The following is an 18193-nucleotide window of genomic DNA, read 5'->3' on the forward strand; positions in this document are numbered from 1 at the left end:
ATTCAGCCATCGGACCACCATTTCAATCAAGCAAGCTAGCCAAGCCATTCCCAGCCAAGTGAGTAACCAAAGAATCCCCTTTCCCCGCAGGAAAGGGATTTCTCTCCCTCCTCCCTCTGGTTTCTCTCAGCGTGTGAGCTGGTCACATGCTCACAGATCCCCAGTCTCAGCTCTTCTGAGGCTTCCAGTGGCTTCTGGGAGTCCAAGAGCTCAAGACCAGTTGGTCCTGGCCACCTCCTGGCATGGAGATCCCCACTCAAGAGCCCTGCCCCTGCTCTGCTGCCATGCTGAGCTGAGTTCTAGCCAACTGAGCCATGGCAGACACTCGGGAACAATACCACCAAACAAAATTTAAGAACCCACGCCCACGCGTGAGCTAATCATCGCCAGATGTGTGTCTGTCTTTATGAATTCCACATTTTTCTTTATATATCCCTCTCCTGATGGTTCCCTAGGTTGGTTCTATAAATTTGCTACTTAGCCATTGTGAATATGGTTCAGTGGAAATATTATGCAGTTATCTCTCTGATTCATTAACTGGTCATCTTTCAGGTAAATATTTATTTGGATCATATGGTAATCATTTTAATCTTCTAAATGATTGCTATACTGATTTCCATATCTGGGTATTAGTTTTATTCTTGATCACTAAGTCATAAGCCTTCCATACTGCAATACTTACAGAGATAAAATTTTATGTAAATCATAATGAATTGCCCAGTATGGAGGCTGAACTTTTAACATCTCACATGAAAAAAAAAAAAAAAAAAAAAAAGAGTATCCTGACAACAGAGATGAACACTGATATTTACAGTATAATTGTTACATTATAATGTAAATTTTTTAATACAAAGCTAAAATTTTATTTCTTATATGTCTCTGCCTTGTTTTCTTTGGGGTTCTTGATTTCTTGTCTTTCCTCCTTCTTCTTTCATCTTACTCCAAGTTTCTTTTTCCTGTAAATAAACATGACAGAGGAGAGATATTACTTCTGTTGGCAATGTTTGCATGGCAGTCATAGGCCAGAAGCTCTCATGATGAAGATCATCCGACCTGCCATCTAAACTCTAAATGGGTGTTAACTCATATGGGATGATGCAGGCTAAGGAGGATGAACTCCAGGACTCCCCTGTGTCCTTAGACTAACTATGGGCCTATGATACTAACAGATGTCTCTAAGTTGACAACAATTCTATTTTACTCTTCATTCTAAAACTTCAATATGAAGAAACATAACCTCTTCATCCCCTCCAAGCATTAGCTTCCTCATCCCTAAAGCAAGATTATTTTACGGAAGAGTAAGTTAATTGCCACCTTAAAAGTTCTAAATACCAGAGCAAAGATTTTTGTGTTGTTTGTTCTGTTTTTTTTTTTGTTGTTGTTGTTTTAACAACACAGTGACAGTTGTGTCATCATCTCTTGAAAGTGTACTTCCATGTGCAAGCAATGAAAAGACTGGAATTCTGTTCACAGATGATAAGTCTCACATAAATGAAGACTTAATTTGGCCTGTTACTAGCATCTCATTAAATGTTTTAGGGAATGTAGAAATATATTTAAATTGTCTCTTTAAATTTTTGAAATGTATGCATGCATGCCTGAGTGAGTTTGATGTGTTTTACTTGCATGCATCGAACTGCAAACGGAGACCTTTCCGTTCACTAGAGCAAAAAAGGCCCTAGAACTGGAGTCACAGGCGATTCTGAGCTGCCCAACCTGTGAGTATGAGAACCCAACCTGTGTCCATCCTAAGATCAGTAAGTACTCTCAAAAGTCATTTTCCTATATAGATTTTAAGTTGGGTATCTTAGGAACAAACAGAACAAGAATATAGGTTTATATACACATGATAAATGCTTCCCTGTTCTATACCTAAGGGATTTTATTGGCTGGGAGATGAAGGCCCCTGGATTTCTCTTTATTTCTGAAAGACATCCCTTAAACACTATGTTAGCAATAAGAGCTTCACATTTTAAATGTGAATATTATTGAGGTATATTTAATGTATAAGGCTGTGGTATACTTGAATAAAAAAATGGCTTGAATCTTTTTATCTAGCCCACCAGAGTATGAGAGAAAGGGAAAAGCCACCACAATTTAAGATCTACAAACTCTGCTTTAAAATTCTGAAACATGGTATGGAAAAAGGAGTGATACTGGGGAATTCTAGAACTGAACTCATCTTGCAGCAAGGAAATTTCAAACAGAAGAAAGATCCACTAGCAATCATATTCAAGTAGTATCTCTGATCTTATACAGTCAGAATAATTTCTCTTCTGAGATGTGGTATAGGGAGAGAAAATGGGTTGAGAGAGATAGGGGAGCATATGTAAGTCATACTTTGGAATAAATGGTTATACGACTTGTCATTAGAAGCATTTGATGAAGGAATAATTCACTATCCTCTGGCATCATTATCTGGCAATTTAGAAGTATCATGAGGGAATAGCCAGTGAACTCAAACATTTATGTGAGCTCTACTACATGACAAGAATTCATTTTTATTGAATACTATGAAAACTAAAATTAATGGTGTTTTTTTTATTGTTAGGTTACACTTTTATTTATTTATTTATTTAATATTTTATTTACATTTCAGATGCCATCCCCTTTCCCCATTTCCCCTCCCTAGAAAGCCCTATCCCATTCCTGCTCCTCCTTTTTGCTTTTATACATTTTTTTAAAATGTTAATCAAAGGCTTTATAAGTTTGGTAATGCTCAATCAGAAGTGTAACCCAATACCCAACCTAGATATAAAAACTATCTTTGACTGGTGGAGACACGTGAACATCTGCCTCCATGCCCCCACTCTTCCTCTCTCTCATCGCCTAGCTTCACCCTTCCTGTTAAAGTAAACCTTTTCTCTCAAAATGCAATTAGAGCATAGTTAGTCCTAATTGTACCAGTGAGGTACAAGATAGTCCTAATACCCAGTCCATTATTTTGTTGACTAACCAGAACCTCTGTCATCTGTCCTAACTAAAGCACTTAGTTTTGAACCTGGCTTTTTTCTTGGCTTTAGAATGAATGTCAGTTGAAAACAGTCCACTCAGATCTGTTCTCTCAAAGTAAATAGCCAGGATTGGCTATGAGACTATAGGTCTTCAACCCCATCAGAAATCCAGAATGACTGAGTTAACTGAAATTATGGGAAGCACTAAGCATAGCTTCTAAAACTTAGCCAATTTATAGAGACCGCTGAACACCTGGAAAGCCCCTATACTACCGAACATTGGAGCATCAAATCTTCAGCCTTCTGGCCCAGAATCATCTGACAGACCTTAGTGATGCAGAATTATTAAGGGCTGATTACTCTATGTAGGCAGATATAATTAGTCAACTATTCTGCAAGTGTGTCCTTTTCTGGACAGTAATTTGTCTGTAGATGGAAAGAGGCAATTCTTGCCTAGTGGCTGTCACCACACAACTGGAGTAACACCAAGGATGCTCAATTTCTTCTTAGAATCCATGACAGGAGCTGTCAGGAGCAGACAGGTCTCTAATCAAAATGAACATTAATATAGAAATATTTGTAATGTCAATTCTATGGACTTCTGACATTTTGAAAACCAACTATCCATGTAAGGTAACCTGGACTGTTGTCTGTTAACTCCTCCCAGCTATTTCTAAATAAAATATGGAAAACACTCTAACAATAAACCCAAAGCCATAAATTTGCTATAGTCCCTTAACTTGTAGGCTGACCATCCCAAATCAGTTTTAAAAAGTTAAAGAAGGACTGAGTCTAAGCGTTGTATTCCTAAATGTGTTATACAGGCACAATGCCCATGAGAGTATCAATATTCATCTCACTTTTATATCAATAAGAAGCTCATACCAATGATAACCTTAAATTTGAAATCAAAGTAAATTTTGTACCATTTAAGAAATTATACCTTCATCTTCATATTAATTATACAGATTTCTACCAGTAGGTTATGGCTATGCAATGAGTCCTAGCTAATCCTCTCTGTTCCAACAAAACCACTATTTTCCCTAGAAAGACAGACCAGTATTAACCACCTTAGTCCCCAAGCCCAGGAAATAGGGTTGCTGACTCTTCTTTAACTTTTTCAAGCTGATTAAGGGCATTGAGATATTAGAAGAGGGGTGGGGGGAAGAGTAAATTGATAAGCCTCTGACGTTGTGTCTTCACTGCATCCAGATGGAATTCCAGGACATCGGAGGTTTGGGCAGGTCTGCTCAGTATGCTTGATGAGTAGATACACCAAGGCTGTGTATTCTGCAATATACAATTCTCAGAACAAGTTTTAGTATCAAGAAAAAAAAAATTTTTTTCCTAGAGGGTTGACATTTTTTAAGATGTTGGTTCTAGCAACTTTTCTTTTTTCCCCTTATTACAAATTGGTTGTAATATTTACATTTCAAATTTTATCCCCTTATCCCATTCCCCCCACCACCCAGGAACCCCTTATCCCATCCCTGCTCCTTGTGCTTCTATGAGGGTGTGATTTTCCAGCTTCTATGATGCTGTTTCCATTAACATAAATTGCCTCCTAAATTTCTAAATCCTTCCCTTTATGTGATTAAATCTCCTATTTTTTCTTTCTTTTTTTCTCCTTTTCCCCCCTTTTTTCATCTTTTTTTAAAATTGGGTATTATATTTACCTTTCAGATTTTATCCCCTTACTCAACTTCCTTCCACCACCCAGAAACCTCCTATCCCATCCCCCCTCCTCATCCTTCTATGAGGTAGTGCCTGCACCTATCCCCCCCCACTGCCCCCTCCCCACCCTCAGATTCCCCCCCCACTCTGTGTTCATTTTTTATGGGACCAAGAAACTCCTCTCCCACCTATGCCCGACAAGGCCATCCTCCCCTACATATACTGCTGGAGTCATGGGTCCTTCCCTATGTGCTCCCAGGCTGGTGATTTAGACCCTGGGGGGTTCTGGTTGTTTTGTATTGTTGCTTTCCTCCTGGGGTCACAAACCCTTCTGCTCTTTCAGTCTTCTCTCTAAGTTCTCCATTGGGAAAGCCTTGATCATATCAGTGGTTAGCTGTGAGCATTGTCCTCTGAATGTGTTAGTCTTTGGCAGACCTCTAAGGAGACAGCTATATCATATTCTTGACAGCATGCACTTCCAGCCATCCACATCAATGTCTAGCTTAGGTGACTGTACATGGGATGAATACCCAGGTGGAATGGTCTCCTGGTTGCCCCTCCTTCAGTTTCTGTCCCATGTTTTGTTTCTATATTTGCTCCCTTGGGTATTTTTGTTACTCATTCTAAGTAGAACTGAGGCATCCCCTCTTGGTCTTCCTTCTTCATGAGCTTCATGTAGTCTGTGGGTTGAGTCTTCGCTATTCCAAGCTTTTGGGCTAACATCTGCTTAACAGTGAGTAAATACCATGTGTGTTCTTTTGTAATTGGGTTAACTCACTCAGGATGATAATTTCTAGTTCCCCCCATTTACCTCAAAGTTTCTCGAATTCATTATTTTTAATAGCTGAGTAATACTCACATTAGTGATGATTCAATATTCTAATTTCTTCAAGTGCTTTCTGGTGAGAAGTGGAGGCTAAATTAGAAATATCACTCTGTCCTATGTATTCTTGCACATGAAACTCTACTCACTATCATAGGCAAATAGTTATAAAAATAGGTATACATCACCTTCCCCTTTCCTCCCTCTAGCCTCTCCCAAATGCTCCAACTCCCAAATTTTTCTCTTAACACGTATACATATACATATACACATATTCATAAACATATATTCATATACACATATACATACACATATACACATATACTTATATATGAACAAATATATAAATACAAACTGGTAAGTCCATTGTGTGTATATCACAGGGCTGACCACTCTATTGGGTAGCCAACTAAAACAATAAAGCTATTGTCATTGCCCTTGGTTGTCTCTCAGAGGTAAGTTTCTACTGCCAAACACAGTGCACATTTAGGACCCAGGACTTCAGTGATTGCAGCTTAGTCTAACTTAAAATCCTGCAGTCTAGCTTTCTGAGTAGCAGAAGATACTATACAAGCTGCCAAGGGAGAAAAGCAGTTACTAGACTACCAATCTGTGACACCTATGAACCACAACAGTGACCAACAAGAAATACCTAACCATAAACTAGTGTGACTCACATGATGGTAACCAACACCTCCCTAATTGGACGTAAGACGCACTTCAATAGAAGGGAAACCGTGCTAGAAACCAAAGAACATTTCTGTCCAGTAAGTCTGAATTGGGAATCGGAAATGTTCATGGGTGAAAGAGGTCCTTCTGCCTCTCCTAAAAAATTGCTCCTTAGACCATACTTTTCAAAATCATCAGCAGTTTTGTGCTACATAGGAAAACACAACCCAAAGAATTAAGAAAGAAACACGTAAGAAGTGCAATGTAGAATGATATTTATCGTATATAAAACATACACCGTGAAATAAAAAATCATAATCTAACAGTAAATATTTAAATCTATGTTATTATTAGAAGACAACACATGAGAAAAATAGTAATATGTGAGAGTAATTGTAAAATGAAATGTGTACATGAAGCTTATCTTAACAATCATTTGTCAAATGTAGTCACTGAATATAATAAGTAACAGGCAACTGTTTCATAAGTGCTACAGTATGGAATTTAAGTGTAATTAAGATTTATGACAATCTTCTAGGCACGTGGTTTTATTTTGTGCACATGTGGATTTGTCAACAAGTAGAATAGCAATACATTTTTCCCTCAAATTAAAAGCAAGCTGTGTAATGGATTTATTGTACAGGCATATTCTTCTATATGCTTGACTGTCTAAAGATACTACTGGACCTCTGTGATTTTTGTCAAATTTAGGAAAATACGCATGCCATACATCTCTAAGCAGTGTTGTTTTGCTTGTTGCTATTCACTGCTTGTTTTAGTTCAGATGTATCTTCAAATTTCCTTCACATACAAAATGCTTGTCGTCTTTATGGCACAATGTGACCATATATCTTAATTAAATTTTCCCTATGGATATAATTCTTTATGTTATACTCTATATATACTATGTATGTATATGTGCAGGTACATAAATGTGTGTTTGTGTGTGCATACATGCATGCATGCATGTGTGTGTGTACATATATGTCTTTCTTCATCTTCCTTTCTTTTTCTCTTGAGTTCCCTCTTAGCTGTTCTGTTGAGATCAAATAGTTTCTCACTCATCCTATACAATTCTTCTACCACTAAAGCTACATCTCCAACTGTGTCCTTAAACCCTGTGCCTTTAATAGTTTGTAGGAAGGAAGTATAATATTTTAAGCAGACTTTCATATCATCTTTTTCCTTTCTTTTTTATTGGATATTTTCTTTACTTACATTTCAAATGTTATCCCCTTTCCAAGTAACACCCTACCCTGGAAATCTCCCTATCCCGTCCCTCTCCCCCTGCTTCTATGAGGGTGTTCCCTCACTTATCCACTCACTCATGCTTGCCTGTCCTGGAATTCCCCTACACTGGAGCATAGAGCCTTCACCAGGGGCCTTTCCTCCCATTGATTTATGAGAAGGCCATCCTCTGCTACATATGTGGCTGGAGCCATGGGTCCCTCCATGTGTACTCTTCAGTTAGTGATTTAGTCCCTGGGAGTTCTGGGAGTGGGGCGTCTGGTTAGTTGATATTGTTGTTCATCCTATGGGGTTGCAAACCTTTTTAGCTCCTTCTCGTTCATACTACATAGTTAATAATTCCTTGCTGTCACCTTACTTTGATCTTCAAAATATCCCTATTTCAATTAGGCATGCCTCTTTTGAGGATATAACCTATCTTACTTATACTAAGTAGTCAATTAATATGAAGTTTGTTTAAATGTTTTCATGTTGAATTATATATCTAGAATTATAATCTAGAAACTGGCATTTGGAAGGGGACAGCATTTGGAATGTAAATAAATAAAATAATTATTTAATTTAAAAAATTGACATGAGAGATAATGTTGTTTTCCTGAAATGTATTTACTTCCATGACTTTCTTTCTTCACTTCCCCAAAGTGTGCCTTTACTATCAGTATGATGTTAATGTTCACAATATTCATGGCATTACAAACAACCCCGGGAATTGGATACTGTGAATATACTAATATACTCAGAAACATTGGGGAGAGTAGATAACTTTTGTTCAGCAAGACATGAAAGATTTTGACATGCTGAAGAATTTTCCTAACCATAAAACCAGAAGGGTCTCCACTGAGGAACACTGGTCCAAAACTGCTGCCCATGTCCCATTTCCCAGAATCTCCTGCTTTCATGTGGCCACAGTACTCAGTTCCAACCAATCAGACTTCCACAAGAACATATGGAGGGGTTTTAGGAAAGCTTTAGTTTCTGATGAAAGCCAACTCACACATAAGTCACCATCACATTTCATTTGTTTCTTCCTTGAACATATGTATCTGTGTCCAGGGGTACCTTGAAGGCCCTGCCCTTGCAGTCAATGAAAGGGGCCAATGTCATTATTTGATTTTGCAAGTTAAGAAAGGGCAATAAATATCTTTTGCCACTAATAATCAAATTGTCAATTTACTTTTTGTTGCTAAATTAATACACAAATGTGTTTATTCTATTAATCCCATTACCAAAAGTCTCTTGTACAAATGTTAATTCTAATCTAAGTGAATGTGTCCTATACTATGCCTATGTCATAAACTTATGCTCCCCATGGATGTATGTGAGCACTTCTAAATGTTTATTATTACAAATAGAAGGTAATTACTAATATTAACAGACATGCCCACTGTAAATACAGTGTAGAAAGCACTGTGCCACAACAGCACAGTTCATAAAAAGAAAGAAAACTGAGACTATTTGGAAATTTACCATAGAAGCATTAAAGGAAACTGACATGGTGTTTGATAGTAGTTTTTCTAGTCGTCTACAAGCTTTCCTAGGACAAATAATATTTGTCCCTCCCTTCCCTACTTAATCCTCAGCTTCAAGCCAGGGTTTGGAACAAGAGCACTGATGAAGGATTCTTGAAACAGAATACAATATATCTAATTGGGATCTCTAGAAACAAACAATGAAAAATTGAAAAAGCACTACAGGCTTCCACAAAAAGATCCTTCCAGTACAAGAAAACAGCTTTCATGTTTTTTTAAGAATCTTCTTTTCCTGGCAGAACATATTTTTCTAAACTCCACGTTGTGTGCAAGCTCATCTCCAGATGTGTCCTTCTACATTAGAGGCATGCATGAAACAAAGTTCAGATACTTGTTTTTCTGTAAGCATTTTACTAATATATTTAGTAAAGGTCACACTTTGTGACAGAGTATCATACTGTCAAAGTATATCTGAATTATGTGTATAATTATGCTGTTTGAATGATGAAGCATGCATGTGGCCAAAGCCAGCAAAAAACTGAGAAGCAATTAAAGTTATGTAATGAGGATTTAATTATGTTGATATGGTGAGTTTTTATTCTAACTGACTTTACCAAAGCATTGTGGTTAAGGTAAAACAAGTTCTCCATTTTTTATCAATTATTATCAATTCATATGCAGTTTTCGAGCCACCATTTAAAAAGCACTTGCATTGTACAAGGATAATTTCCTTAGTTTACTTCTTTTCACATCTGGATTTATATAAATGATGTTTATAAACCAGGATGAGATTTTATCTTTGAAGTTTAAGTTTGATATACTGGATCTTGCTTCAGACTTATATATCTTTATTTTCAATGTCTTATTCATATGTATATATTTATATATATATATACATAAATGTATATAATTTTTCTTATGTGTCTAAAAATCTACGATGCATACATGAGAGAAAGCAGGACAGTTATCTTCCTGAGGCTGGTTTAACATTAGTTAATATTATTATGATGTGGCAGACTTTTTCTGAGTGGATGCAAAACACACAGGTACATGCTCTCTGTGTTTCTGTCTCTTTCTGTCTCTCTCTGTCTGTCTCTCTGTCTGTCTCTCTCTTTCTCTCTCTGTCTCTCTCTCTCTCACACAGATACACATTCACACACATGCACACGCACACACACACCATTAAGGAGCTATCATCAATAGAAGTAAAGAGGCAACCAAAATCCAATTTGTTGGACCAAAGAGTTTTCTTGGAGTTGCTTCCAGGAACATGAGTGAAGGGTTACTTACAGGAGAATGACTCAAAGACATAAATACTAACAAATGGACTCTAGCCAGCTCAGATGTGGAGATTATGCATCAGATAGGCTTTGCCCTGCTCCCTGACTCCCTGTATCTTTTTACAAAAAAATAATAGATTATACTCCTAATGCTATTTCCCAAGATCTATTACCTTATTTGGACACTTTCTCCTAAGACTAATTACCAAGATCCATCTATCAAAGTACTGAAGTCCAGTGATCAAAAGCCCCCTTTGGCTCACTGAATCAACCCGCCTGATTAAAATTAAATATCTAATCCTAACATGGGGTTTCCCCTTGGACGTTTATAAACTGCCATTTTCCTACATGCCTTATCTGTCCTCTCTATCCAGAGACAGTGCTTTTGCCCTCTAGAACAAATGCCCCTTCTTCCTTTCCTTTCTCCTTTGTCCTGTTTCTTCTATCTTTGTCTCTTATTACATTCTCTCTATCACCCTGGGGCAACCAAATCTCCTTTGTGCTGAGAGAGAACTTGGTCTTGGGGATCCTAAGCTGATAACTTTTTCATGAAAATCCATAATAGCATAGATGATAGCTCATTGAATCTGGAAATCTGAAACACACTGTGTGGTCCACAGGCAGTTCAAAAGGTTGAAGATCATCCTTTCCCAGTAGCTCCATCGGCCTCACCTTTTCTAGGTAACTTAGCTTGGATTTGCTTGTTGTAGTCAGCTCAGCCAGTAGCTACTTCTTCCAGATCTCTTTATGTGTATCAGCTTCTTGAAAATGGCTGGGTAAATCTGAAATAGCTAGTATTTTATGTTTATATACACTTGGGAAGGGAGAATTGTAGAGGGATTTTAATCCAGAAACATGGCAGATCTGGCTGTGTAATGTAGACATGCACTTAGTATACACATTTAAGCCTAGATAATGTCTAATTGAGGGCAGAGGAGTCAGTCATAGGATCTGCCCAACTCTGGTAAGAATAGACAGGAGATACAGTACTAACAATTCCTTTGTGTCTTCAAAGCACAACCATTTCTGAGAGAAGAAAGCTTATCTACATATTATCAATCAGGAAATGGCGGACCTGTGATTTTAGTCTAGAAAAGTTGAACCCCAAAGCCCAAGTTCATATCATTATATTATGGGTCTTGTTTTACAATATTTCATTCACTTTTTCTTAGGGTTAAGGCAAGCTGCCAGGAAATTATCTCAGCTGTCAAAACTTCCCTTCAAACTCATATACCACCCATTATTGTTGCCATCCTGGCTAGGCTCAGTTAGAAGGATGCTCTTAGAAAGTGTGATTTCTAGTAAGCTGTATTATATTGTACAATTAGTTGTTCATGTGTCTTAAAACTATATTCACCACATGCTCCAAGTTATCTCATACATCAGATGCAGCAAATGATATAACAAGTTATTAAGTTGGTATAATGAATTAGCAATTCTTTTGAATGAATAAACGACCAATACCATGTTTGTAGGTTTATTTGAAAATGTTTCTTTGATTAAAAATTCTGAATTAATATCTGTTGATTTATATAAAATGATAAATGAAACTGTTGGTATTGTTCTTCCTTATATTATTAGCAATATTAATATCGGATGTAATAATGTATAGTAATATATAATCATCCGGAATTATATCCTAAATAAAATTTAATATAATATCCTAAATAAAATCTAATGATTTTAAATGTGATTTGATTTTTAGAATGAAAATAAAGTCACTGGTAGAGCTTTCTCTTCAGAGAAGTGGGTCAAAAACTAACAAGTCTGGTTAAATAATTATATATATATACACATAGATGCTGATTTGAAATTTTGCTGCATATAATAGTATCATAGTCTGGGATGATATTGGTCTACTTGTAGAGTCTGCATGAAATCTGCCCAGGCTCTCCTGGCTTTTAGAGTCTCTGTTGAGAAGTTGGGTGTAATTCTGATAGGTCTGCCTTTATATGTTACATGAACTTTTGCTCTTGCTGCTTTTAATATTCTTTCTTTGTTATGCACATTTATTGTTTTAATTATTATGTAGTTAGAGGATTTTCCTTTCTGGTCCAATCTATTTGGTGTTCTGTCAGCTTTTTGTATGTTTATAAGCATATATATCTTCAGGTTAAGTAAATTTTTCTATATGATCTTGTTAAAAATATTTTCTAGGTCTTGTAGGTGGGAATTTTCTCTTCCTTCTATTCCTATTCTTCTTAGGTTTGTTGTTTTCATAGTGTCCTAGATTTCTTGGGTGTTTTGTGTCAGGAAACTTTTAGATTATCATTTTTTTTTACTGATTGTATCAATTTCTGCCAGTACAGTCAACAGAAAAACCACAATAGGGGATGTGAGGATGATTATAGAAAAGGCAGAAAGAAGAAGCAAGAGACAGAAATGGGAGGGCTGCTGGTGAATACCATGCTAACAACATGTGTATTTTCTCAGTGTCTTTAAAAGACAAGCAACACAAAACATGACCAATTCTAGAAAGTTAAAAAATGACCACACATGTTTACACGGTGAGTCTATGTTATACTGTAAAGATGTTTGACTAAGGCCATTTCTTTCAGGCTAGGACAGTCTCTGGAGAACATATGTGTAAGCGGAGTAACTTGGCAGGTTATAATACACATCTTAATTAAAAACAGAAACATGTGTGGGCAGACTCATTCATGATTAATCACAAGCAAGAAGTCAGCCAAAGATAATCAGAAAGTGTTCCCCATATGTCACCTTTTTATCTATATGAACCAAAGCTGTCTCAACTATTGGAGCAGAAAGACTGTCCGACTTAGGCATTTTCTCAGAAATATAGACCTTACCTATCATTGGTACATGAATTCTAGCATTCATGCCCTGTCTTAGGTTGATCCACCTCTGAGAGAATCTTACCCATCTTTCTTATCTATAAGAGACATTTTATCAGTCATGGAGCAGAAAGTTGTATCTGTCTTAGGTTGTCAACCAAAAACACAGCTCTTATCCATCATTGGCACACAAATAATCTTGTATTTGAGGTCTGTCTTAGGTTGAAATGGTATTCAAGATGATCTTACCCATCATTGACTACGAACTTCTGCTAGGGAAGACTTTGGAGCTTGAACTTATGTAACTCTGCTTTAACATCTATAATAGCTCTGATGATTTCTCTCAAAAAGCATGTAATAGACATGCTATAAAAAAAATAACATAAAGTCAAGTCCTACTAAAAGAGAATTAAATAAGGACCATGAAAGAGAAAGGCCTGTAATTTTTCAGAATATTATTTGCAATGCTATCAGTGTCAAAAGACATATCAGACAAAGATTTTTTTTAAACTTACAACATCCTTATGCATGGCTAATAAATTTAAAGAATTATTAGTAATAGTATGCCAAATACCCTAAAGGTGCCTTTTTACTCTGGTCTAGTCATGCTGACTTTCATTATACATGTTTGGGCTTATACAAATCCAGAGATATAGAGCATGGCAATCCAAATGGCTCTGACTTAAATCCCTTATACCTCATCTCCAGTAATCTGCACTATAACATATAATGTGTCATTTCTTTGTTCTAGCTGTCTATCCAAATCTTCTGGTATTCTCAGGGTACTAGTCACACATTCTGTAAGATGAATAACAAAACTAGCTGTTTGTACATCTTGTGTTTAAGTTAATGTAATGTAGAAGAAGTAGTAGCACTGGCTGTAAGAGTTATAAGAGCAACAACACCAACTATGATCAACCCAGCCATAGATTTGCTTCTTGCCATAACATAACATAACATTGCTAATCTTCCAATATTTGTAAGCCTTTTTTAAAATACCAGGATTCAGATAAATTTACAAGAATCATAATAAAAGCTGGTTGATGTACTACTATTAGAGATTGACCATCATACAGAAACACAATTTGACAAAAGACAATTAAAATAAGAAACATTGAACTAATTATCAAAGCCAATAACAAAGGTAACATTCTCAACTGGTAAAAGATTAGGTGGGATAATGCAGGATTTTTACATTTACCTTAACCCCAGAATCTGTTCATTTTTATCACAACAAACATAAAACCATACAAGTCAGGTGCTACCTTCCAAATGTGTCTCTGAAAATGTCCAGAACCAGCCCTACAAATACCCACTGTCATATCCTTTTGTCCAATATTGGACTGATTACCAGATCATCCATGATTGAGTCAGAATAACTAGTCACATTAAAGGAAAGAGGAGGGTCATTAAAACAACTTCTCCATTTGATTGATTTTTCAAAGACAGATTCCATAGTCTCTATGTTCTCTGTCCCACAAGGTCAAAAAGCCTGAGGCAAGGCAGCTTGTCCAGTCTGATATGTAGTCATTCCCATCTTAATGCTTTGAACTACAGTCTTAGAGATATTCTTCTTCCAAGTCTGAGGGTACATAAAAATGCATCCAGCATTGGTACTATTTCTAATCAAATAAATAGGTAGGCCCTGACCCATACAATATAATTCACCAATTTGGAATTTTTTTTCTCTCAGAATCCTAGCAGCATAGTATTAAAGAGGCCACAATTACTTCTGGCCCTGACCGTACAGAAGGATATAGCAAAGGTGGGTCAGAAACATATGCCCAGTACAGCTTCCCCACTGCCATTGTCAGGCCACTCAGCAAGATCACTGTCAGCATCATTCTTTGGATGAGTATTGGCACATCCCACCAGTCACTCTAGCAGCTACCTGGCACTTTCAGAATCTTGAGAAAAAAACACATATGTGCTCTCTTCCCCCTTATTAATACAAGATCAGGACCATGCCATATGCCAGTAAGCAGATCCTTTCATTTCAACTGGGCACAAATATGCCTAGTTGTAGGGTGCCATAGACACATAGCATCAGAGTGTCCCTTGGCATCTAAGGTGAAAAAAAATTCAAAATAAAATTTTGTCATGAAGGAGTATACAACTCTCCTTTTATTTTGTAAATGATTTTTTTGAGCTCCATGTGCTCGCTGCATTACTCCCTGTCCTTGGGGACATGCAAAATTATCTGTATTACATAGTTTGTAACTCATACATTATAGATTTAAATCATATGATTTATATTTACTGAATAATATGTTAACAATCATATTCAATGTATATAATTTATATTCATAAAATATATAACATGCTTTATAGATTTAACTCATATTTAATTCATATTTTAACATATATAATTTATATTTAATATATAATTTTCATTTAAAGTATATAATTAATATTAATGTGTTTAAATAATATTCAATGTATATAATTTATATTTAAATTGTATAATTTATATTTAATGTGGATAATTTATTTATACACATGCATCTGTGAACATGCACATACTTATATACATTTTTCAATATATATAAATTCTAATTTGTATGATATATATTAGACTTTATAATTTATATTTGGATCTACCTGCTGGATTAGATTGTAACAGGCAGGCTTCAAATGGGCAGGAGACTAGACTTATATCACTGTTTCCAAGAACTGGACAAGTCCAGGCAAATCAGAAACGGCCCCAACATCTGGCCTAAGGCAAGGACAATGAGTCAGTAGCAGTTTCCAGACTTCTGCAGCAACAGTTTCCAGCTCCCCATACCCCAGAAGTGGTTCTAGAGTGTTCTTAGATATAGAGCCAATAAATTAAGATAGAGGGCACCTACTCCTCTCCTGAATTCCCCTGATGTGCTTTAGTCAGGCCTATGAGCTTATTTGGGCATCTCCATCTTGCAAGATAATAGGCCCCAGCATGCTGGACTTCTTCAGAATAAAACACTCTGCTTTTTGCATACTATTTAAGTCTGTGGTATCATTCTTTGGCGAATCATGGACCCTTACAAAACCAAAGGGAAGTCCAGAAACCACAGATGCAATTGAATTGATATAAAATTTTAAGGCAACATAATATTGACTCTGTGAGATGGTTATAATTAAAGACTTTTGTGCAGGTCCACATCGAAAAATGGCAAATGGGACAGAAAGAAATACAAAAATGTACACTTTAAATAAAAAAATGAATTAAGAAAAAAACCATAATGCTGCAGTCAAAACTACTACAGAAAGAGAAAGAGATAAGGAGATTGGTGCCATTTAAGGAGAACCCTTTTCCGCTGCATTGTAATAAAAAAGAAAGGTACCCCCAGGAAAAGACTCACTCAGCTAAACTTCCATCTTATAAAAAAAGAGCCAAAGATATTTTCTGCTCTTAGACAGTAACCATATCAGAAAGTGTGAAGGGCACAGCTTACAGGAAGCACCAGAAAATATCAATTCAATTGAGTTGGTGGTTTCTGGACTTCCCTTCAGTTTTGTAAGGGTCCATGATTCATGGAAGATTGATACCCCAGACTCAAGTAGTAAGCAAAACCAGGGTGTTTTATTAACCTCACCGGGACCATTTTCTCTGCTGGCTGTGACACTTGCAGGGACCATTGCAAGAAAGCTGCTGCTAATGTGCTTGATTCAAGAGCATTAGGATCTACCCCTAGCTGGCAGGCAAATTATCAGTCCTATTTAAATTAGGACGGCTTAATAGACATGAAAGATATGAGCACATGGGTTTTTAAATCCCCCTCTGTTGCTTCAGAGAACCACGAACATCATTGTACAAAGCTGTGAATGTGAAGTCACATTTTACTGCTAGGGTGCAGTAAAACTGGGAATGTGAAGCCTAAGTTGCAGTAAAAGTGCCAAGATATAGGCAATGCCAGAACTATGGGATATATGCCAAGGAGAACAGGATACAGGGAATGGAACCAGCCCAAGAGAGACGTGTTACAGTGTTACAGGCAACAGAACTGGAAAATGAAAGCTATCTATGCCCTTTGACAAGATTTGATATTTTCACTGCTGGGTTTTAGGCTTCATGTGGTTCAGTATTTTCTCATTATATGCCTGATAAGTTATTTCTCTGCTGGTGAAATTAGCCAATTCAAGCCAGGTTGGAGTATATTAAATGCAGCTGTATTGAGAAGCTGCTCTCAGGCAGGTGAGTTCAATGGTCCCAGGGGGTGAGGCCAGAGAAGTCAACAGAGGGTGAAGGGGAGAAAGAAAAAGCATGCATTCATCAACACACTCAGGCAGAGAGAGAAGGAGAAATGGGAGAGGACAAAATGTATGGATTATATAGGACAGAGCCTCTGTGGGAAGGGCTCCCCTGGCTCTGGACTGGAAAATTCAGGGTTGGGAGCAGAGTATGCCAAAAAGAGACTGAGGGATGCTGGGAGAACCTAGAGGTCAGGTCTATTTTGGTATGTAAAGTATGCACCTCAGACCCTTGTTCTGGCTTGTGAAACTAAAAGCTATATTTCTTCGTTTAAGAATGGTGACAAGATAGATAGATAGATAGATAGATAGATAGATAGATAGATAGATAGATATTTAGATAGACACAGACAGAAAGACAGACAGACAGACAGACAGATAATAGTATATAATAGTATATACTACCTTATATATATTACCATACACGTATATACACGTATGGGGGGTTGTGGGGGTGAGGTGAATTTGTGTGTGTGTGTGTGTGTGTCTGTGTGTGTGTCTGTGTGTGTGTGTCTGTGTTTATTCTGTGCCATTATATGTTGGAAGAATGTAATTTGCTTTTGTATTTTAAGAATCTTTCAATTAAGAGAGTTCCTTGAGTCTTAAAAAAGACTTTGGACTTTGGATTTTTAAGTATGTAAAGGCTATGAAGACTAGCATTTGGACTAAGTAACTTTCTCAATCATCATATGGCCAGAAAACTATGAGATCCAGGTCTGTAAAATGTGGTTTGAATAAGAAAAGTCCCCATGGTCTCAAGAATTTGAATATTTCATCCACAGCAGATGGCACTGTTTAGGGAGCTTTAGGTGGTACAGCACTGCTGTAGGAAGTGTGTCCTCAGAGATCATCTGTAAAAACCATGCCTACCAACAATTTTCATGGCTTCTGCTCCATTAGAGACCCTAACACTCTGGAATTATAATCAAAAATAAGCTCTTCATCATGATATTGTGTCACATAAATAGAAAAGACATTAAGATGACACCAAAGATGAGAAATGACACAGCTTAATAAAAATCTAAATGAAAAGAAACTGTTACAAGAGATT

The 18193-nt window shown here is 36.8% G+C and overlaps 1 long non-coding RNA gene across 2 annotated transcripts in view; it reads right to left on the reverse strand.

The window, feature by feature from the left end:
- Positions 1-793: 793 nt before the first annotated feature.
- LOC143444085 (uncharacterized) overlaps positions 794-18193 on the reverse strand; it is a 33054-nt gene continuing 15654 nt past the window's right edge. The window contains exons 4-5 of one of the 2 annotated variants that reach the window (XR_013113636.1): positions 4145-4244; positions 794-956 (exon numbers count right to left, since the gene is read on the reverse strand). This is a non-coding gene — a long non-coding RNA (uncharacterized LOC143444085). Of the gene's footprint in view, positions 4245-18193 lie in introns of both variants that reach the window. The other variant, XR_013113635.1, reaches the window with a different exon arrangement.

This window comes from Arvicanthis niloticus, chromosome 12, assembly GCF_011762505.2.
Source record: "Arvicanthis niloticus isolate mArvNil1 chromosome 12, mArvNil1.pat.X, whole genome shotgun sequence".
NCBI lineage: Eukaryota > Metazoa > Chordata > Mammalia > Rodentia > Muridae > Arvicanthis > Arvicanthis niloticus.